This window comes from Camelus bactrianus, chromosome 20, assembly GCF_048773025.1.
Source record: "Camelus bactrianus isolate YW-2024 breed Bactrian camel chromosome 20, ASM4877302v1, whole genome shotgun sequence".
Classification (NCBI taxonomy): domain Eukaryota; kingdom Metazoa; phylum Chordata; class Mammalia; order Artiodactyla; family Camelidae; genus Camelus; species Camelus bactrianus.
This window is the reverse complement of record NC_133558.1, coordinates 3,061,966-3,083,960: the sequence shown is the minus strand read 5'-3', so window position 1 is coordinate 3,083,960 and position 21,995 is coordinate 3,061,966. Positions and strand designations below refer to the sequence as shown.

General features: G+C 50.0%; 1 protein-coding gene and 1 long non-coding RNA gene across 7 annotated transcripts in view; both read right to left on the bottom strand.

The window, feature by feature from the left end:
• LOC141574189 (uncharacterized) overlaps positions 1 to 19,571 on the bottom strand; it is a 73,737-nt gene extending 54,166 nt beyond the window's left edge. The window contains exons 1-2 of the long non-coding RNA XR_012500925.1: positions 19,494 to 19,571; positions 18,632 to 18,699 (exon numbers count right to left, since the gene is read on the bottom strand). This is a non-coding gene — a long non-coding RNA (uncharacterized LOC141574189). The remainder of the gene's footprint in view (positions 1 to 18,631; positions 18,700 to 19,493) is intronic.
• FARS2 (phenylalanyl-tRNA synthetase 2, mitochondrial) overlaps positions 1 to 21,995 on the bottom strand; it is a 247,342-nt gene that overhangs the window by 196,346 nt on the left and 29,001 nt on the right. The window lies entirely within an intron of this gene.

The window sequence follows — 21,995 nt, the reverse complement described above, 5'->3', positions numbered from 1 at the left end:
TCCCCGTTCATCTTCGGGCGGGCCCCTGAGCTGCGGCAAGTGCCCTTTCTCGGAGTTGCGGCGGTATTAGCGGTCTCCATGGCAACCTCCGGTGCGCATCTGCTGCACCGCACTGCGGCTCCCGGGGCTCAATTCTCCAGCCGCCCTGGTGTCGGACGGGGCGCGCCCCGTGCACTGGTGGGGCCAGACCCTGCCTTGGGGAATCCCCGCGCTGATTGAAGCCCTGCTCTAATCACCACATAATGTGAGCGAACAAGCTCTCGCGGAAAATGATCTGTCTGCACGGATTCCAGGAATGCAATTTATTTTTCCTTTTCCTTTTTCTAAGGGCCTTTGTTAAAAGCGAAGAGCCACTGGAATAGCTGTGTTACAAAAATCTTAAGTAGCTGATATGAAAAAATACACAAAATAAAATGAAACAGGGGTATGGTGCTGCAGGTAACTGGTTTATTTAGGGCATACATCTCATATACCTGGCATTAAAGGAACTACTCGAGAGGAAATTAAAACTCCTGAGGGTCCTCCCTTTGGTTCTTCCTGAAGGAACACTGGGATACTGGTCAGAGCGAGGAAAGGCAGGAGAAAGATTCCTGGGTGATCACTGAAATTCTGACTCTCCCCAACGAAATTCCCTCTTGTACCTAGTTTCCCCAAGATTAAAATAAGATCTCCGTATTTTAGGCACTTAGCAGTGGATCACTGAACAAGGTCTCTGCAAGACTTAATTAGTATGTGCAATTCATTTTCAGAAAGCTCCTCAAACGGGAGATGTCCAGTGCGGCTGCGGGACCAGCAAACGAGAGGCGGAGCGCCCTCTACTGTTGCTTCTGGGTCAGCCTCAGCGTCTGAAACGCCATCCCCATGGCTGGGGCTCCTAACTGTCAGCAAGTATTCCTACACTCTGGCTTGGAAGGTATTTACCAGTAGGAGCAGGAAGAAAGGTGCAAGGGAAGAGGAAGAGGAAACAGACAACAGGCTGACTGTTAAAGATGGAACATCCTCGCACCAAGACGACTCAAAAGTACCTACGGCCACTGTGAGCAGGTGAGGACGGTCTGGGAAAATTCACAGTGCTCCAATCTGCATCACGAACAAATGTTAAAGGGTAAAGAAAAGGGAGTCTCTTACTTTCTGCTCACAGTCTTTCAAGACAAGGAGAGCAAAACAACCAGGGTAACAGCAGGATCTCACTGATTGATCCATTTTCTAGAGAAGTCAGGGGAAACAGAAAGCCTCGTTTTCCCTGGACATGTAAACACAGCACTGGTTAGCACCCGACTTCGCTTCTGAGTTTAGCTTGAAGAAACCCAGATCCGTGCTCCATAACACGGTACAAACAGACCCACTTCTCAGCCTAGGGGTTCTCACCAGTTATCATCATGAACAGAAAACTGTGCAGATGAAAAAAGGGGAGAATTTGACATGACTTTTATCCTTTTCTCCCTTATGTAAATGACGCCCCTTAAACAACTGCAAATGCAAGTCCAGCTCGCAGCTGAGGTTGGATAGCACACAGCAGAAATTCTGCTTCTTTATGAAAAACTGACTCCCTGTGGAAAGGCGCTGATAATAATACGAGTAGTAATAACAACACACCAAATAAAAACCAAGCCTAAAATTCGCTGAACTTTTTCTGGGTCAGAAACTGTTCTAAGCACTCTACATGCAACATTCTTTAATTTTTATAACTCTTCAAGTTCAGTGCCAGTGCCACTTCTGAGTTAGACCAATGAGATACACAGAATAAGTATTTTGTCAAGGATATTGTCACACCACTGACAAATGACAAAGCCAGAATTCCAATCCAGGCCACCTAAGTCCTCAGCACACATGGTTAACCATTGAACTATGCTGAAGAACACAGCAGAACCAAATTCTGAGGAGCCTGGACCCGAGCTGTTCATCATGGAATCTAGTTCCAAGAAAGAAAAACCAAACTCATGAACACTCTGTTAATCTTATCTATTTCCTCCCCCAAACTCAAACCTCGTCTTGTTAGAAGCAAAGACCACATATTTTCCCCTGACCTTTCATTTTCTCATGGGACATCATCAGTTTGCCCTTGACCTGAGTCAGTGTCCCTGACAGAATCACGCTCCAGTGAGGAACACCAGGGCTGGTGATCGGAACACGGGTCCCAAGCCAGTAGATGGTGGGTTGCTCAACAGCAGTGGACAGCCAGTGCTGGTTCTGACCTCTGCATGGGGACAAGGGGTCGCTGGGCCCTAAGCAGTTGTCTAGGGAGAAGGACAAGAAGGTATCCGGTGGCGGGATTACTGGCCCATCACTCCTGCCCCGAGTCTCTCCAGCAGATGCCAGGAGACACACAGAGCAGGGGTCTGATGTGTACGTGGGGCCTGCAGGGCCAGGGAGCAGGAGCGGGTCTGCTGGCTGCTCGGAAGGGGCCCAGCTCTGCCAGGAAGAGCCTCGGGGGCCAGAGGGCGGCGAGGAGCCAGGCGGGAAAACAAGACAGCCGCCCGGTGGGCAGCTGATCGCGGGGCTGCCACTGCGCACCCCAGGGGGTGGTCAGAGTGGAGGGAGCAAGAGCTGACCTCTGCGTCAGGGGTCCCCATCAGTCTCTGGCCCTTTTCAAGGACCCAAATCCCATCAGACTAGAAATGACCAGAATCCAGCCAACTGAGACAGTCAGGAAGACATGTTTTCAGATTTTCCGTCACACAATAGCTGGAAAATGGGGTTAAAAGACACCACGCTGAATACCCATCGACATGTGTATCCACAGATACAAATTCCAGATACAGAAATCCTTAACCTTCCCCCTTCGGGAAGGGCTATGACCACACAGGGACATCTCCCACACCTGACCCTACAGAGCCGGATGGAACTGTCTTTCCAGTCTCCTCTCACTACTATTTCCCAATCAATTCGTCTAAGAACAGGAACTGAACGCAGCATCCCAGGCCTCCCATTCTTGTATAAAGTGTGAATGACTCGCTAATTGTGAGGAAATGAAATGGTTTACGGATCGTGCGGGGAATCTGTCATCTCTTCCGTGAACACAGGAAGAAGCTGAAAGATCGAACTCGAGTACTCAAAATTACGTCACATGTTTTAAGAGTGAAGTGGCCCCTCTGAGACAGATGTAAAGATTTCTGGTCAAACTGTATTTTAAAAAATGAGTATTCTTTCTATAGTATTATGGATTACCCTTAAATAGTTCTCTCTAAACAGGAAATGCTTGAGGACAATAGGAAAAGGAATTCAGTTACTAGAATAAGATACAATGTTACTTTACCATCACACAAATTCTCCTTTCATTAATATGGCTAATTTTTTTCCTATTACCAACCAGGGAAAAAACATCTAATCGGCATGCTTTGAAATATTAAGCTAACCTGGGTACCACAGACGTGCAGTCTCTCACAGTTTAAGAATTTTATTTCGCAAGCATTACAGGATGAGAAATACCACTTATAAAATCACCGGCTTTGATGCGGCTGACCCTCGGGTTTCCATGACACTGTAGCTCTTTAAGGAGTTTATCTTTATGTGTTTAATGTCACCAGAAATCTGGGGCTGAGACTACCTCTGGCTTTCTGCCAAGGATGGACAAGACACTCCTTCAGGTCACTTCCAACCCTGATGTTTGGTGACTGTAGGTTTTTACGGCTGGTCTCGGTCTCTCGATAAGGAAAACGGATGCTAAACATTGCACCGGTGTACATTCTATTTAATAGAATTCTAAAGTAAGTCACACTATTAAGAAAATATATGTTTTGAAACATGACTTATCATTCCCTTCTGATAACTTTAAGGCAGTGAACACTTACAACTATCAAAGTGCTTATCTAAAAATCTCAGAACTATAAAAATGGTAAAGGCATAAGGAATCTTAGACGTAATCTTTCAGTGCAACCTCATTTATTTTATTTATTATTTATCTTACGGAGGAGGAAACAGAAAACTCTGAGGAAATACACTAATAACAATAACACTAATAAAAACACCAGCAGTTTTAAACTAACGTCTACCAAAAGGCAATTATGTGTCAAACTGCTCTAAGTGTTTTCCACATACCATCTTCTTTAATCTTTTTAAGAAATCTAAGAGATAAACATTAGTATTATCATCCCTGCTTTGACAAATAAGGAAACTGAGGCACAGAGAGGTTAATAACATGTCCAAGTTCATCCAGACAGCAAGAACGGAGCAAGGACAGAGCAAAGGCTGGGACCTAGCAGTTTAATCCCACAGCCCTGCTCTTAACCCCACAAAGCCATGGGAAACCACACCTTTCCACACAAACTGTCCAAGTCCTTACAGTTCAACTCATGGAATTAAAGAAGGTAAGACTGCGCATTTCAGGACTACCACGCCCACAGTTTTGGGCCCATCTGTGCCAGGTACTTAGAGGCACCTAAGAGATGCAGACACGGGCCCCTGGACGAGGCGCTAAGCAGAAGCCGCCCAAGGATGTGCAGGGGAGCAGGCAGCCAGCACGTGCTCCAAGGATGGGTGCTGACTCGACACAGAAGCACACGCTGAAACCCAACAGAAGCTCTGCTAGCAGGTCTCCCCGAGAACCTCTGGGCTCCGCGGCCACCAAGGCTCTCGTGAAGCGACTCACCTGGGGGCCGTGTGGTGGTGCGCGCTGAGCAGGCAGGAGGCAGAAAGGCAAAACTATATTTATTTGATAGCTGCTCTCTTACATACAACAAAGAAACCTTTTTCTTCTTCTATGCTACCTCCTTGGAAGAGCCCAAAATAGCACGTGATATTCATAGCCTCCGAAGTAGAAGGAGAAGCGGTGGAGCACATGCTTAGCAGGCACGAGTTCCTGGGTTCAATCCCCAGCACCTCCTCTACAAATAGATAAAATAAACCTAATTACCCCTCCCCCATAAAGCAAAACAAATTAAAAAAAAAGAATTAAAAAGTTTAAAAAAAAAACTAGGGACAAAAATGTTTATTTAAAAAAATAAATTAAAATAATAAAAGTAGAGAAGACGGGCATGCAGTTAATCAGAAACCAGATCCCGGGAGATGCTGTCAAGACAGTGGGGAGGCACCTGGAGCTCGCCTCCTCCACCAGCACAACAAAACCACCATGGACTGCTGAGCAACCGAAACACAGGCAGGCGGCAGTTCTCGCTCTCACCATCTTAAGAGGGGAAGACCCAGCCACGAAGAGGTTAAGTGATTTGCTAGATGCCTCCAGAGGGGAAGGTGGAAGCTACCAGAAAAAATCAGATTGCTCAGCTAGCATAGGTAGCAAAAAACGTGGGGCAAAAAATAAGCCTGTCAGGACCGGAAACCTACACTTTAAACAGTTGGCAAAGGAAGAGGCTCAAGCAAAGGAGACTGAGACAGCAGATCACCAAAGAATACGTCACTGAAGACTGACTGTGAGAGGTCTGGTCTTTATGACATTTAAGTTAGAACTGAAAAAGTAAAAATGTTAATGATGCTTATACCAAAAAACTTCCAATATGAGAGAAAAGAGGTATCTCCGAGTGCTTGTCAAATAACTTCCAAAAAATGCAAAAGACTGATGGACTGGTTTTCACAGGAGCATTTCTGCTGGAATGGCTCTAGAAGGTCCCACTGGCTGGAGAAGCAGAGGTGTGTCTATCTGTGCGGAGTTCATGCGAATGAAACACAAAGTGGAAAGACCACAGGGCTTTAAAAAGCTCATAAGGTCACAGGGATGGAGTCTGGAGCCAGCACGGCAGAGATCTAACCAACAGTCACGGAAGATGAAGAACTTATGTCCAATTTCCATCCTAACACAGCTTCCAAAATGTTAAGTCGTAAAATCTGGATTTTTTTCCACCTCTTTTTGCTTTTAAATAAACAGAGTTGAGAGATACCTGGGGTTACAACTGTCTTGCCAGAAGATGTTCCAAAGACCGTTCCTTTCAGGACGGCTACGTTTAAAACAGGGCCCCCAGGACAAGGCCGTCTGCTCACTCCCGCGCAGGGACGCAGCTCGGCCCCCGCTGCTCCCCGCGGGCCCGGCCGCCCCCGCGCCTGGCCCACGCCGCGTGCCGCAGTCTGCGTGGCTCCTCCTCCTGTGCCCTCGAGGACTCCGGACAGGATGTGGCGTCTTCTTCACGGAAAGACGGCCACTCGGTTTTCCTCGGTTTCCTCAGACTCAATCGTGTAGACACACGATGAGGTCACCGACGCCTCTAAAACCTCGTTGTGGGGGTTCGGGGAGGGTGTCGGGGGTTCTGTTGTTTTGTTTTGTCTACGTTAAGAGGTATTTTTCTTTGACTTGGGGTGGCTGTAGTTTTTGAAAATTTTCAACACTGTAAGAAGCTAAGGGATGGGCTGGCCCTGCTTCTGGTTTCACGGCGACTTGACAATCCTGATCTGGCCCCGGGACTGTAAGAGCTTGTGAATCACAGAGGGAAGCAGACCTCCGGTAGGTTGAGGACGCGCCGAGTGCCATTAAGGAATGTTCTCATCAATGACAATTAAATAAAGGATGGGGGGTGGAAATGGAGAAGGGACTAAGTGACCAGACAATCTGGGGGGGGGGGGTCTAGAAAGCCTGACAGAGGAGGCCGTTTCTACCCCAATCCACCTCAGATGATGAGAAAGATTCTGGGCTGAGCTGGCAGTCAGTCTGAGACGCCCGGGGACTCCACGCAGACTGCCCCAGTGGACTTGAAGCCATGGGCCTGAGAAACGGGCAAGGTCTTGACCGCGTCTGCAGGGGGAGGGGCCTGCACACACGGCGCCGCTGCTCCGCTGGGCCACAGCCCCTTCTCAAGCTCGGCGGGGCGGCCGCGCAAGAACCGCTTCTGTCTCCTCCCAGGTGGAGTTCTGCCCCGAGCGGGGCTCGCGTTTCTTCACGTCTCTACGAAACAGCACCGCAGGTCCTCAGGAAGTGTCACTGAATCAATTATTAAACTGGTTAATAAACTGATGAATGCACAGAGGAATAATGGTCACTAAAATCAGCCTCCAAGAGACACGTCCAGCCTGGTCTACTATCACAAGCCTTCAGAGAAAGACGGAGAACAGCCACCGGGTGTGGATGCTGAAGGTCAGAGACTGAATCCTGGACCACTTCCCGGGTCCTAGGAATCCCCGCCAGGGGCCGCCTGACAAAACCTCCTTCACCTCAATACGTCACCATGATGGCGTTCCTCAGTGAAGACTTCTCTGTTCCTTCCATTTAACAAGGCCTTCTTCAACTGGAGATTACTGGGGGGAGGGGAAGGAGGAGAGCCATAACGGAAACCAAGTGAAAAACGGAAGCAGTCTGGGGCTGAGACGTGCTCTTGAGCGATTCTAACACGTGGAATCAGTAAAGCAGTTTTTGTGCACAGAAGCCACAAAAAGTGGCATGTGTGGTGCGCCTTAATCCAGCGTTTTCTAAGAAATCAAATCTGCTCATAAAAATAGCACACACCTAAGCAACCATCCTTTGCAAATGCTGTTTACGTATTTACGCCACGGGCACAAGGAAGGAATCTATAGATGATCTGTGTTATTAAAGTCTCACCAAATCCATTACCATTGTAAATCTCCCCGTGGTGTTTTCAGCGGAGATGTAATAACACACCTGCGCTGTTTTACTTTTCCTTACAGAGACAAGCAACAAAATGAACCCTCTAAACTCAAGACAGGGGTTCCTCTGTCCGTTTTGTTACAGGTGACAGGAAAGTCACCTCAACAAGATGGATCAGATGGACCCAGACCAAGGCATACAATGTGAAGTTTCAGAATATAGCGAGAAAAAGAGGTTCCTGAAAAGCCCTGGGAGCCCAAGAAGCCTTCTGTGACAATAACAAGCTCAGCAAGGTGAAAGAACAAAACCCAGTTGTATTTCTGTTTACCAGCAACAAATAACCTGAAAATGAAAACAAGAAAGTGGAACGCTGGAATCTATCAAACCATGTTCAACATCCTAAAAGGAAAAGATTTTCACAAAAAAAGTTACATCCTGACTGACTGTGTAACTGCTGAGGACAGAGTAACTGACTCGCAGGGACCCAAGGTATCCTCTCTCAGAAAGGCGTGGGGTCCTAAGGTGCTTCGGGACAAGATAGTAACACACACACGCCCAGAGCCCCGGTGCAGCGGCGTGTGAGCGGGCACTCAGCATTCACGCCCGTGTCCGTGTACCCTTCTGCCCAGCAGAGGCTGGGAAGCCAGCCACGACCTCCCAGCCTTCCTGGTGACGGGGTTCTTTGAGTACATTAGGCTCCTCCAACTAGACACACTCAGCTAAGATCTGGGATGTGGAGCTGGAGGCCGTCTGTGTGCAGCTTGGCTCTCTCTGCTGGTCAGCACTGCATGGGGACCAACGGGTTTTTCTACAAGCGGTCAGTGTCCAGCTGCCATCAGCTTCACAGGGTATCGAGAGACAGCAGCTGCAACAGGGTCTAATCCTTGGACGGCAGCTACTGCAGAAGGTCCTTGAAACGGGCAGCCCCCGGGGTGGCCTCCGAGTCCGTCCCATCCTAATGTGGCAGAAGACGAGGCCTTCCTGACAGATCAGGGCAGCCGTGTGGCTCCAGGCATTCCCAGACGCCCGTCCCCCAGCCCACACCTCCACCACTTCCAAAAAACTGGAAGGCACCTCGTCTCTATTTGAAATTCCTTTCTGTTTAAAATATCTAGTGTCATTTTGGTCTCCTCCAACTGAACCCCCAGATAATACGACAAACGAGGAAGACACAGGAAGCAGTAAGTACAGCCCATACGAACAACAGGCAAAGGACATTTCCAGGAGTACCACGGAGTCAGACAGCAAGACACCTGCAGAGCAGCAGGTGTAGGAAACACCTGCCCGGATGGGAGGACAGGAGCTGGTCTGAGGCTCTGGGGAGAAAGTGTGGAAAGATGAAACAGATAAAGAACCTGATGGATGGGAACGTATTGAAAGTAGGTTCAGATAACTTGCAGGATGTGATTTTGCATGAGTGAAAAGGATACAGAAAAGTAAGCAAACGAAAAGACTAAATACAAAGCTGTGCAGGAGAGAAAAGATAACCAGAGTTTACTAAATATTTCACCTGTGGATGGCGCTGCGCCAGTCAAAACAACCTAACATAGAGCACCAGCCTACCCTAATTATACATATAGAACAAACAACAAGTTCATACTGTAGAGTGCAGGGAACTATATTCAATATCTCGTAGTAACTTACAGTGAAAAAGAATACGAGAGCGAATATACGTATGTGCATGTATGACTGGAGCACTGTGCTGTACACCAGAAACCAACACAGCATTGTAAACTGACTACACTTCAATAAAATACGTATATATATATATATATATTCCAAACTATGCTGTGACTATGGAGGAGTTTGGGAGGCTGGCAGGGGACCTGTTTGGGTGGAGAAGAAATGGCTGTCGTTACATTTCATATCGCATAGTCAAAAGAGAGTTTCAAATGGAAAGAAATCAGGAAGCAGCAACATGGGCAGGTCACTTAGAGGCAGAGGGCCACTTCAGAGCCAGCGCTAAGCGCTGGACCCAGATGCCTCTGGGGGAGGGAACGGGAGGGCCATGGGGAGGGGCAGAGGCACCAGGGACTGCTGGGGCTTGTACTCAACCTAGCAGAACTCTCTGACCCCTACACTGTGCAGTGAATAAACTTGAATAAAACGAAAGAAGAAAGGAAGAAAAAAGGAAGTGGTACAGACTGCCCCTGTCACTCGGAGGCTGGGGCCCTCTGGGCACATCTGGGGGACATCCCTCCACCCCGGGCCCTGGGGACAGCCTGCTCTGGGCACAGCCACAGGGGCAGCACCTGGGCGCCTCCCACGGCCACTCCCAACAGGAAAGGCCAAGGGCACAAAAGAGGAAAACAGCTCAAATAAAACGTTAACTCCAGTGAGAGAAAAAGATCGGATATAAAAGCAACATTTTAGTCTACAGTGGGTCAAATAAAAAATCGTAAATTGGTTTTCAGAAAGTATCTAAGTAAGTTTGAGGCAAGCACTAATAACTAACAGTCTCTGTCTCAAAACAGCTGTGAAAACACCAACATTTTGAGCTAAAGGTTAATTAGATTGCCTACATTCCAATTTGCTTCTGAAGGTATCCAAGAGTCATGGTTTCCAGAAATATGTCAAACTGATTTGTTTTCCTTGGAAGCAGTGTTGGTCCAAGGAGCAGCGCCGTTGACTGCTCTCAGGAGTTGTATTTCCCTCCATACGCAGTCCTCACGGACCGGCTTCTAGCAGTTCTGTTAAGCGTTATGGGTGATGGAGTCAACGCAAAAGTTTTACAAAGCAACACATCCAGCTCAAAGGCTCCATTCAGTCAAGTTAATATATTTCATTCTTTTAAATTTTCAATCTAATGCATCTGAGAGAACAAAAGAAGAAGAAAAACCACTCCCATCGTCTACTCAAATCTATCTTCAGGGCAGAGCCGAACCCCTTACACAGGCAAGACCCTGCTCAGCACCACAGATGGATCTGCACTTGCCTGAGCGAAATTTCATTCTTCCTGTAGTCAGATTGCCACCAGCATGTTTGTGAACACTATAAATCTGCCCATGTTGACTGTTAAGATGAAAAATATCAAGGGAAACCAATAATCCTTTACTCCCTGCCATCCTTAGGAATAAGAAGCAAGCGACGTTTCGACTGGGTGGAGGGAACGGTGCGAGTGCCCTCCCCGGCAGGCTCTAGGGGGAGGTGGCAGCCTCCGTGTCCCCGCGGGTACGGGGCGGGTTACCGAACTGTCCAGGGCCGCTGGGCCTCATCTCCACCTGGAAAACGAGATCCTGACTTTAGGCTATTAATGATTCATTATTATTAGTGGTTATTTGGGAGACAGGGAAACCAGGTCACACCCAGGTTTTTGCATTTGTGAGTTCGTGTGCCATTGTAGACCTCGGTGGGCCCGGGTCTGGCCGGCCGAGCAGTTGAGAGTCTCCCCGACCCGGAGAGCAGTGCTCAAGGCCCCGGGAGGAAGCTCTGCCTGCCCAGCTGCCCGCCTCCCTCCACGGCAGGGCCACAAGTGTTTTAGACACGGTTCAGGGGCTTCCTGCCCAAACCCCTCTTCAGCTGTGGGCAGCCTTCACTTGATATGATTACAAAGCATAGGACCTAGATAGACCTCAGGAGCAGAAGGCTGAGTCAGGCCAAACCAGGGCCAAGGGGCAGGGAGCCTGCGGCCTCGGCCGCGGAGGCAGACGCACAAGCCGTGCCTGGAACTGGCTGCGGCCCCCACAGGGGAGTCGCGGGCAGGGGACCCACAACAGCCACAAGGAAGCCACGGCAGAGCGATCCCTGTGTCCCCTCCACTGTAACTCACGGACTCCGCTGATGCCACAGCAAAGCCAATTCAGCATCAGGGAGCTTTTCAGCCAGTGAAGCACAGTTTGCGTAGCAGGTCTGAGTGCAAAGGCAGGAAACACTTCCACAGTAAGGGAGAGATCTGGAAGCTTTTAAAATCATAATGCTCTTTTTCTGCTTAATTTCTGAGCTCTCAGCTACACCCTCCAGTTTCCAGCCTTGGCTGAAAAATCAACTCATCAGCTATCTATTTTTCTTTGACTCAGTTTCTCCCCAGAGAGGCAGGAATGGAAACCACATGCTTATCCCCACCCCTCAAATCCAGCTATCCAAGAATTCAATTCTGTCGATTTCGGATCATGAAATATTCATGGAGTCCAGGAACCAGGTGCTTCAAGGGATTTAAAAATAAATAAATAAAACAAACACAGGCCCTGCTGTCAAGGAGCTCAGACATAGAAGGTTAAAAAAAAAATCCTCAAATAATAGCAGAAGGTAAACTCTGGTAAATATCGCAGGAGGCTAAGTCAACAGTCCACTCGACAGACACTTCTGTGGGTCTGAAACACGCGGGGCGCTGTGTCAGACGCGGAAGATCAACAGACGTCAGCCAGCCCTGCCCTCCATGGGACGACAGTGCAGCGGGGGCTGGGCGTTCAGGGAGGGAGGGAGGGGCTCTGGTCCCCAGGGGTCCCATGGGAGGAGTTGCGCAGGATGTGACAACACGGCATGCCTGGAGGCGGATGATACTGGCCGGCGGAGATGGAGAAGTGGAGCTATGAGTGAGAAAGCCTCACCACAGCCCAGTGATGGGGCTGCCCGGGCACGGGGTGGGAATGTAACGGGGAAGAACAAAGCTGGCTCCATGCTGGATCTGTTTCTTTAGCTCGAACCCTGGGCTCGGTCCTGCTGGTTCTGCGCCTTTTGTAAAAGAATGTTGCCTAGAGCCTGAAATGTACAGGACAGCCCGTTCTCCAGGCTCTGACCTTTAAGGGTATTAGCACTGTCCCATACACAGAGAGATAAAGAGCGGCAGAATAGAAAACGGCATTTGTCCTGCTGTTGGTTTTCAGGGACACCGTGACCTGACCCACGTGCACAGCTGCAAGAACAAAGGATTCTGACACCAAGAAGTTTGCAACAACCAACCCCACCCCCTCCCCTTTTTACTATAAAAGGAGCCTGAATTCTGACTTGAGGAAGATGGTTCTCCACGACATTAGTCCCCCATCTCTTGGTCTGCTGGCTCAAGTCATTATTCCTTGTCCCAGCAAGCCGCCTCCCAATTTATTGGCCTGTTGTGTGGAGAGCAGAATATTTGGACTTGGTAACTGGAAGGGTAGGGAAGCCTTGCTGGAAAAGCTGGCCTTTGTAGTTTGTCCTGCAGAGAGTGGAGCATCCCAGAGCGCTGGGAGCCCCACGTCTGGAATTTGAATCAACAGCGGGAAAGACTCGGGCCCAGGCCAAGGCCAGCGAGCCACCCGCAGCCATCCCACTCTGCTGCCGTGAGGGAGAACATCCAGGGAGGGACAGGGACAGGGACGAGGAACATCCGCTCCTCCCTGGTGGCCCTTCCTTCCCGCACTGTGAGAAATGTCCAGTGGGGCGGGTAGGGGGGTCCACCAGCCAAGGCGGGATGGAGCTGGCTTTCCGGTCCCGCTGCCCAGCGCCTCTCTGCTCTCAGACCACACTCCCTAGCCAGGCCATTTAATCACACGGAACCGTAATGAACCGGTCCTGGTGAAACCTGCTTAAACCTTCCAACGCCCCTAAACACGGGCCGCAGCAGGGCCGGAAAGCACACCTGTCTGCGCTCGGCTGTGTCTCGAGCACACAGTAGGCATGCAATAAATATGTTACATGAACAAACAAAGCTGAGACCACAAGCAATCTTAAATGTATCTTTCATCTCTTCCTGTTACAGACGAGGAGACGGAGGCCTGGAGGCGTCAAAGGAGCCCCCAGCGTCACACAGTCAGCCGAGAAAGAGCAGTAACCACAACGCTTACTCGGGCCTCCAGGTGCGGAGGATAAACTTTGCACTGTCCCACGTTCCTCCCAGTTTTTTGCATTTTCAATGCCCTATAATTAAAAGCAATGAAATCAGAAACCAGCAGATTATAGATCTCCAAAGAATTTTATTTTGAAAATGTTCAGAACCTCAGTGACACAAAATATTAAGGTAATAAAAACCCAGCTGGGAGCAGGAGGCAGGAAACACCCTGATTCGGGTCAGTGGAGTGAAAGCAACGCTCTCTGTGAGTTTATAGCACCGCCGCTTAGAACTTCTGAGATTACCTCCGTTACTCTGCTTTGAAATTGCTCAGTAAACCACATCAGACGTTTACTCGACTAACACTCCCCCCGTCGGGCCTTCCCCGCCGGCTCCCCAGAGACCAGCAAGCTTCAAAACCTTCCCCTGGCACTAAAAGTGTACATATTTTGAAAGGCAACAAACAGAGGCTGGTGTCCTCTTTGGAGTGGCTTTTTGGAATCTTCTGCAAAGGTTTAAAATCAAAAAAGCTGTTTGGTAAATAACCATCTGCAGGGTAAGGAACAAAACAACACACGGGAGATAACCACGACAGTTTTAAATGAAGACCGGAGAAGGGAACTCACAATGACACCGCTGCTCCAGAGTAAGTGTCTGTGACCACCAGCTCTGCACCAGAGGCTGGGAGACGCTGCGCTTCGTCCTCACGGCACTTAACAGTCTGGCCAGGGGGCTGGAATCAGGGACACAATCACCATCGCCGTGGGGACGCGTACATGGACGCGTATGCAGGTGGCACAGGTGTGTCCTATGGGACCCTCAGCCAGGCTGGGCTGGTTCCAGCAGAAGGAAGGGCATGTGCAGGGCCGGAGCAGGAAGGAAGACCTGAGAGGCCTGTGGCAGGAAGGCCAAGGGCCCGGGCTACTGGCTTGGTGGGGCCGGAGAGGTGGCCAGGACCAGAGCCCAGCAGGCACCACCTGCAAGGTGCATCAGTGGAGGGTTTGGACTTGACCCTCAGAGCATCAAGGAGCCAAAGATTATACAGGGATCGTAACGACAGAGACTTGACTGTTAAAAGGTCACCCTTTGCAAAACAAGTGTTTATGTCTCAGAACAGTATGAACCACTTCAAACAAAAGGATGTAAACTAGGCCGGAAGGCTGTTGGCACAGCGCTGAGGAGTGACAGCAGGATCACGCCCAGGCGTCCGTGGAGCGGAGGACGGCATATTCAGTGACCCAAATGGCACTCACAAAACCGCCAGGCACACTTCTACGAAACAACAACAACAACAGCAGCAACAAAAATGGGGGAACATAATGTTTCTGACGAAAATTCACAACTTGTTGAAGGAATCAACTAATGACTCAATTTCCAATTGGTTGCATAAACTGAATAATAAAACTATCGAGGCTATCATAAACAAGTCATTCCTTCTTCTCAAACCTGCCTCGGCCCCTCCAGCCTGCACTGGCCCCTCTCCACCCGCTCAACTCAGAGACCTCACCTCATGTCTCCGCCCACTGCGTTTAACACACCGCCCGTGGGTTTGCACCCAGACTGCTCGCCAGGACGGTGAGCTCCGGACTCAATTCCGACACACTCTGGGACCCCCCGGGGCACCTGGTGACACGCCGCACACGTGGGGGCTGCAATGGGGGCTGCAGGTGGGGCTTACCAAGTGAGCGGTGAGCAAAGGACAGAAAAGGGGATTTGGAAATGATCTGCCGATCTGAGATCTTCCACAGTTAACTTCGCTGCGTGTCAAGCAGAGCAAATCAAATCCTATCGCACTAGTAAGAAGAGACTAAGGGACGTAAGAAACACACTGTGAAATCCCATTGTGTTGAAGACAGGGCCTCACGGGGGAGAGAGGATTTTCTCTCAGCCCTCGTTGCCAAGAACATCGTGCTTTCTCTGGGGAAAAAGCGGGGCGTGCCTAGACCTTGCAGATACTGTAGAGTGTATTAACTAACCGTGCTTCCCTCTTTCCTTTACCGTTGGGCAGCTGGAGCCAAACGTATGTCCCCTTCCAGCGACACAGATAGATGTGTATTCCTTTGCTGCAAGCTTCACCCAGCTTTGTCATTTCCCTTTTCTCCCCAGATTTTTGTTTCATCCAGATAAATCTGTATCTATATAGATGTTGCTATCTCGCAGCCTTCGTAGGACTGGGTTATGAATAAATCTAAATAATCAAACAATTAAGTAAAAAGTGCCCCATGATTTACTCTGTTGTCCAACCTTCTATAATAGAAGTTTTCAAACCAAGACAGTTAACCCTTAGTTAAGCTGATTTTCAATCAAACCTACACAGAATGGCTTCCCCGCCACCCACTGAACCATCCAGGGAGCGACATGATCAGGTGCGGACCAAGTGCGTTCTTGCTTTTCTGCGTCCCTGGGGTCTTCACAGCACCCGTTTTATCGGTTGATCTCCAGGGCCTGTCAGTTCTACCTCCTCGAGTCTCCAGAAGTGATTCCCTCCCTGGAATTTCTGCTGCCGCAGATGTAATTCAAGCCCCCACATTTCTCTTCTAGGCTACTGCATGACCCTCCTAGCCGACTCACTGCCTCCCGTCTCTGCTCCCTCCATCCACCTTTCAGTCCAGAGGTGGAGGTTTTGTGCCAGATTGCATTCACTCATTCACGCATCTAACGAATCTCTACTGAGCGCATACTAAAGGGGAGGCGTATGTGAAGCGGGTGACGGAGAAATAAACCCCGACACAGCGGAGGCCGAGCCCCGAACAAACGGCAGCACGGCTGGCAAGCGAGCGCAGGGGTGCTGGGGAGGGCGCACGTGCCCTCGGGAGCCCCTGGGGGCAGGAGGAGCTCCAGCAGGAGCAGGAGCTGGGGGGTGGGCAGAGGCCGGGTCAGCACGGACCCACGTGCCACCCTGACCGCAACACGACTGTTGAGAAGCCTCAGCGGTTCCCCAGTCCCAACCTGTGCTCCCTGACCTATGCGCACCCTCCCTTCCCGACCCCGTCCCAGCTCCCAATCCTGAGCCACCCCCAGTCCACCTGTTCCTCAGAGACGCCAAGCAACCAGGCCCTCAGCCCAAATCAGACTGTCACCGTCCCCGCACCCACCTCCGCCCGCCAGAAGCCCCACTCAGCATTTCTCCAGTAGTTTTTAATGTCGCAGCTGCTGACAAGGAGGAATTGACTAGGGTTCCTACCCTCAAGGAGGTTAGGGTCTTGCGAAAGAAACTGACAAGTTGATAACCGTCATGGAGATTTCAAATAGATTCTCTATATAGTAGATTCCAAGGTAAAAATATAAATCATGTGCAGCATTAGCCTTCACTTTACTTAATTCTAAGAAAAATCTAGCGAGAATAGTAGCCCATATCAGCCCGATACCACGGAGACACATGCTGCCCCCAACCCCAAATACAACATCGGGGCTGCAGGGGTGAAGGCTTCACCAGGCGTTTCTCCCGATTATAAACAGCAGCAGTGAGCCCCGAATCCCAAATTCTTACGACAGTTCAAAGAGCATCATACTGACTCACTTGAGAATTAAACGCTAAGAAGAACATACTTCCTGGAGACAGGAGTAACTGAATTTTCATGAAACGCGATGCAATGTTTGTTCATTCTATGTAAACATATACAGATTGCAAGTGAGGCTGGATTAATTCCTTCAGAGCACACTGGATCGCCACAGACATAATGAAGCTGTCTGTGGTAATAAAGCCTTAGAAGTCAACATTTGAAGACTTTCATTTATTTCCCTCTACCTGAAGTGGCAGGATAAAAACGAGATGAAAAATATTGGACTTTTATATGTAAATTAATCCAAAAGTAACTTTTCCAGGAAATAGGCAAAAAGCTAAGAAGGAAAGCAAACTCATCATGCAGAGGCACGAGGAGTGACCTGGAAAGCCCCGAAGCGTTGACAACACCTCCGATCACATCTAAAACACGACGTTAGTGTCAGTGGAATAAAACTTCTCCCACATCCCCCCTGGAGGGGAGCTGAGGCGAACAAAGCAGACAAGTGAGGGGACAATCTCAGCCACCTTCATGCAGAATCACTGGAAGTTTCTCCAAAAAGCACAGACGTAATGAGACAGGCAGTCCAGGAAGACCCCCTCAGTAATTGCCTGTAGGGTGGACCGGAGATCCTGGATGCAAGGAGATCAGCTCAGAAAAGGATGCTCCAAGAGCCAGGGACCGTCTCTGACCTCTCGATCTCTGAACAAGCGGTTCCTCTCATCCAGAACAGGAGTTGGCCCGACCGTCTGCAGGCAAGTCCGGCCCCACTCCCCTTGTGTGTGCCTGGCCTGCAGGCTAAGGCTGCATTTTACATTTTGAAGTGGTTGAGAAGCATCAAAGGAGGAATACCGTTTCATGACACATGAAAATTACATGTGATGTTCAGCGGCCATCAGTAAAGTTTCACTGGACCGCGGCCACACCGTTTGTTTGCTGAGGTCTGCGGCTGTTCCCGCGCAACAACAGCAGATTTGAGTCACGGCAGCAGGGACCAGATGGCCGGCCAACCCTGACATGTGCACCATCTGGTCCTTCCAGAACAGGTTTGCCAGCTCCTGGCCCAGCACCGGCTTCCCCTTCCCCACTCCCTTCACCGCTGGCTCTCACTCCTTCTTCGAGCCCCAGATGAGGGGGTCTTCCTGAAGACTCCCCCGCCCCCGACGTGGCACTTGAAGCCCCATCCTGTTGCTCGCGCAGCGCCACGGGCTCCATCTGCAGGGCAGGCACAGCGCCACGTGGTCACTGCACACGGACTGCGAGCTCCGCCAGGGAGGGACCGCCTCCGGCTTCACACCTCCATCGCCACGTGGTGGTACCGGGTGCTCAGCAAATACTGAGTGAGTGAAGGAATGAATGACGAATGAATGAATGGAAAGCTGAACCACGTGAGACCTCCCCCTAGGCCAACAAATACGAGTGAGTTCAGTGAAGAAGGGACCCCAGAGGATGTGTCCTTTTCTGAAACCTGGTATTCCTTGGTCTTTCTCTTCCTCCTCCATGATAATCTCTTGACATCATCTCAATTTCGTGACTTTGAACAACACAGATGACTCCAAATTCTCGTATGAAGCTCTCTCACACTTTCCAGTCTTGTATTTCCAACCACCTCCTAGGTATCTCTAGCTGGTGCTTTACAGGCACTTCAGACCTAAGAGGCCCAGGCCCGGGGGCAACCTCCACCCTCCTCCGCTCCAGCCGGTGAAGTGGTGTCACGAGTCACACAAGCTGCACTCGGCCGCACCCTGGGCCGAGATCACACTGAAATCCTCCCTCTGGCCCACCTCTCAGCCCCACCCGACCCCCACTTCAGAGCTGGCCACGTCGCCCCAGGAACACCCCTGGAGCCCACCTTCCCTTCGCCTGCGCTCCCCGTTACCACTGCTCAAAGTCAGGCATCACCTTCTCATCTGGATTAACAGCTTCTATCCTGTCTTCCCAGCACCAGTTCTTCACTGCTCTGGAATTCTCTGACAAAACAAAACAAAAACAAAAACTAAATCTGATCGCATGATTTCTCCACTTAAAAGTCTCAACTGGGAACAAAGTGAGCGGGGCTATGAGGGCTGTTCCTAGAGCAGGAAACAAGCGCTCTCCTTGTCTGGAAGAGCCCTCCCTTCACTCCACCTGTCGTGGAACCTGAAGCCTTGCCCTGTCTCTCCAGGAACCGTGACCCTTCAGCTGTGTCCCTGCACCCGGGACACAGCACGTGGCCTGCCAGGCTCCACCACTGGGCTCACGACCCGGCCAGGCAGAGGTGGCCTCTGTACCTGCGCACCCCGCATGGCGCCTGCCACGCAGCTCCTCCTTAAATGTTCGTTGAAGGAAGGGACGGAGAGAGGAAAGGCTGATTTAGTAAATGGAAGAATCAAGTAATGGATTTTGAGAGCTTTCCCTTCCTAGCGCCTTCAAAGCCCACAAACCCTCAGTCTCCAGGGCTCTGTAGACAAACAGTCTACAATATTACATGAATGTTCTAAACTACGTATGCTGATATCAGCTGCTTCCCTTCACGCTGAAGGCACCCCTAGGGGTAAAATTTAAAAAGGATATCTCACTATGCTTCGTCATTATCGCCGCAAATACACTCCTTTTGTCTCCCAGTTTACGGTCCCCCCCAGCAGCCAAGGGACATGGCTCTTCTCATAAAGGAATCCTGTGTCCCGTGGGTCTGGGGGACTTGCTCACTCTGCGCCTGGCCCAGGCGCCCTGGAGCTCAGAGATGCTCTCCGGTAAAGAGAGACACAGGACTCTTCCAACTCACCAGTTTCCACACTCAGCAGAAGATCACATCTTCTTTTTCCTGGGAAGCACCTAGGAGTACCCAGGTTCTAGGTCACACCCTGTGAGAAATGCTGTCTGTGGCCAGCTCCTGAATAATGTCAGTTAAAAAACACCGTGTGAGAATCTGGTAAACTTTGGCCTAATGATGTTACTTCACTTTATCCACGGACAAAACAACACGGCCATTTCACAAAGACCTTGCTTCCGGCCTAAAATACAGAAACGAACCCTGAGAAAAATAACTCAGCAGATCGTGTTTATCCCCACAGAACCATAAATAATTCCTAAACTCCTGAAGAGCCGTTTTGCAAGGGAGAAAATGAAACTGAGCCACTGAGCAGCTCATCACTAGCCGCCTGCAAGGCTGCAGTGATCCCGTGAAGCAAGAGCGTCATAAACAGTTTAAAGAAAATTCAATTGTATGAGCATCCTTTTTTATTTTTTTCATAGTTCCTGAGAGTTTATTTAAGGGGTACGGGGAAGAAACCTGATTAACCAGCCATACGTGCAAAGTTCAGCGGTTACGCAATTTTCCACGTGATGCTATAAAACAAGGCACAACCCCCTGTGGATGGTACTAACATTAAACCTCTCTGGCGTGTTTAGGCACTGAGCAGCTGGGGGCACACAGGCCAGGGGTCAGCCTGGGGAACCAGAGTGCTTTCCCTCCACATTTACTGCTTCAAGGAGCCTGAAGAAAGAACAGTGCACAGCGGGACGAGGAAGCAGGGGTCCACTCACTCGTGTGCCTGTCACTCATTTATAATATGTGTACTGAGTGTCTACCATGTGCCAGGCATTGTTCTAGGAACTGGGAATACAACAGCGATCAGAACCAACACAGTGCCTGCTCTCAAGAAGCTTATATTCTAGTGATTCCAGAGCTTTCTACCTGAGACCGATTAAAGACAGACACCTGGAACTAAAACTTTACAAAGGATATACTGAGAATGTGATCGCACGTGCACACACACACGCACACACACACACACGTGGTCTTCCGGAGGTCAGGAGCGTCTCAGAAAAGTCCTCACAAGGAGGACTTCTCAGATAAATCCCACCCCTGATCCCTGTCTGGCTCGGGAAACAAGCACCACGCCCGCCAAGCCCTGGGAGCCTCTTACAGCGGCTTCTCCAGGGAGGGAGGGAAGCAGATGCAGTCAGGCTCTGTTTAAATCATCCTTCTCACTAAGCTAGAAAGGGAGACGGTGAGGAACAGAAAGAAGTGAATTCTGTGCGATGCCACTGGAGGAGAGATGCTTTAGCACACTCGGGGGCCCGGGTCAGCTGAGAAAGACCGTGTAAGACGACCACAGCGTGCGTTCCACCAGCCGGCTACCGCGGACGGACACACCGCCCCAAGCCTCAGGGTCTGCAGCCCAGCGATGGTCTGCGGGCCGGGGGCCTGGCTGGTCCAGACTGGGCTGGGCTCTGGGCTGCAGGGTTGGTTCAGGTCCCCTCCACATGCTTCTTCCTGTTCTAGAACAAGCAGGCTGTGCGCGCTCATCCCCTAACAGAGGCAGAGGCAAAAGAGGGTACGACCAACTGCCAAGGACTCTGCAGCCTCTTTTCCTTCATCTGCTAATATCCCTTTAGCCAGAGCGGGCAGGTGGCCAAGCCAAAATTCAAATGGGCACAGAAGTACCCTCCTCCTCCCGCAGTGAAAAGGCAAAAAGTGCTTCAAAGTCAGGGCCATAGTGTGAGGACACAGGGTGAGCGGACGGCCTGGGAACAATGATGGGCTCTGATGAAGAAACGGTCACTTGCAGCAGCCCAAACGTGCCAAGCTTCCATTTCTCTCTAATCCACACCTTTTATTTGGAAGCTCACAAGCCACTCCAGGCTCACAAGGTCAAAAGCTAATGTTTGGGCTGTATTATTATTAATCATCATCATCATCATCATCATCATCACTGGGGTCACTGTTTCAGGAATGCGGAGACAACAGGAAAAAGGAAAACAGCTGAAATGGAAAATTAAGCCACATCGACAGGGCAAAGAAAATTTCTTCACTGTTTTACATATATTGCTTTATGTTTGCTAAATATCCAAGAGTTTAGATGATGAAAATAAGACACAGGACAGAATCTCTGCTTCCCAGAAGTCTCCTGTGTATAGAGACGATGCCACGAGACAGTACGTGACACTCACTACGACAGCTGCAAAGACATCAGAAATACATGCACATACAACAGCTTGAGTCAAGTTACCAAAACCTCAGCTCTTACTACAGTGACAGAAATACTGGAGGGGATGGCCTGGATTCTAAGCAGGATGAGAAAGAACTAAAAAATATACCAGGAAACGAATCAGATTCTGTGCAAACAGGGTAACTGGAGTCCCCAGGCAGGCTCTGAGCTCCCTCTTCGCGTCAAACAGGAGCACCCCAGACCATGCCTTCCCGGCACCAGGAGCTGTTGCAGAGGGCAAGACCAGACCTGACAGCGCACGGGGACGGAGAGGGGAGATGTCGGAAAGTCAT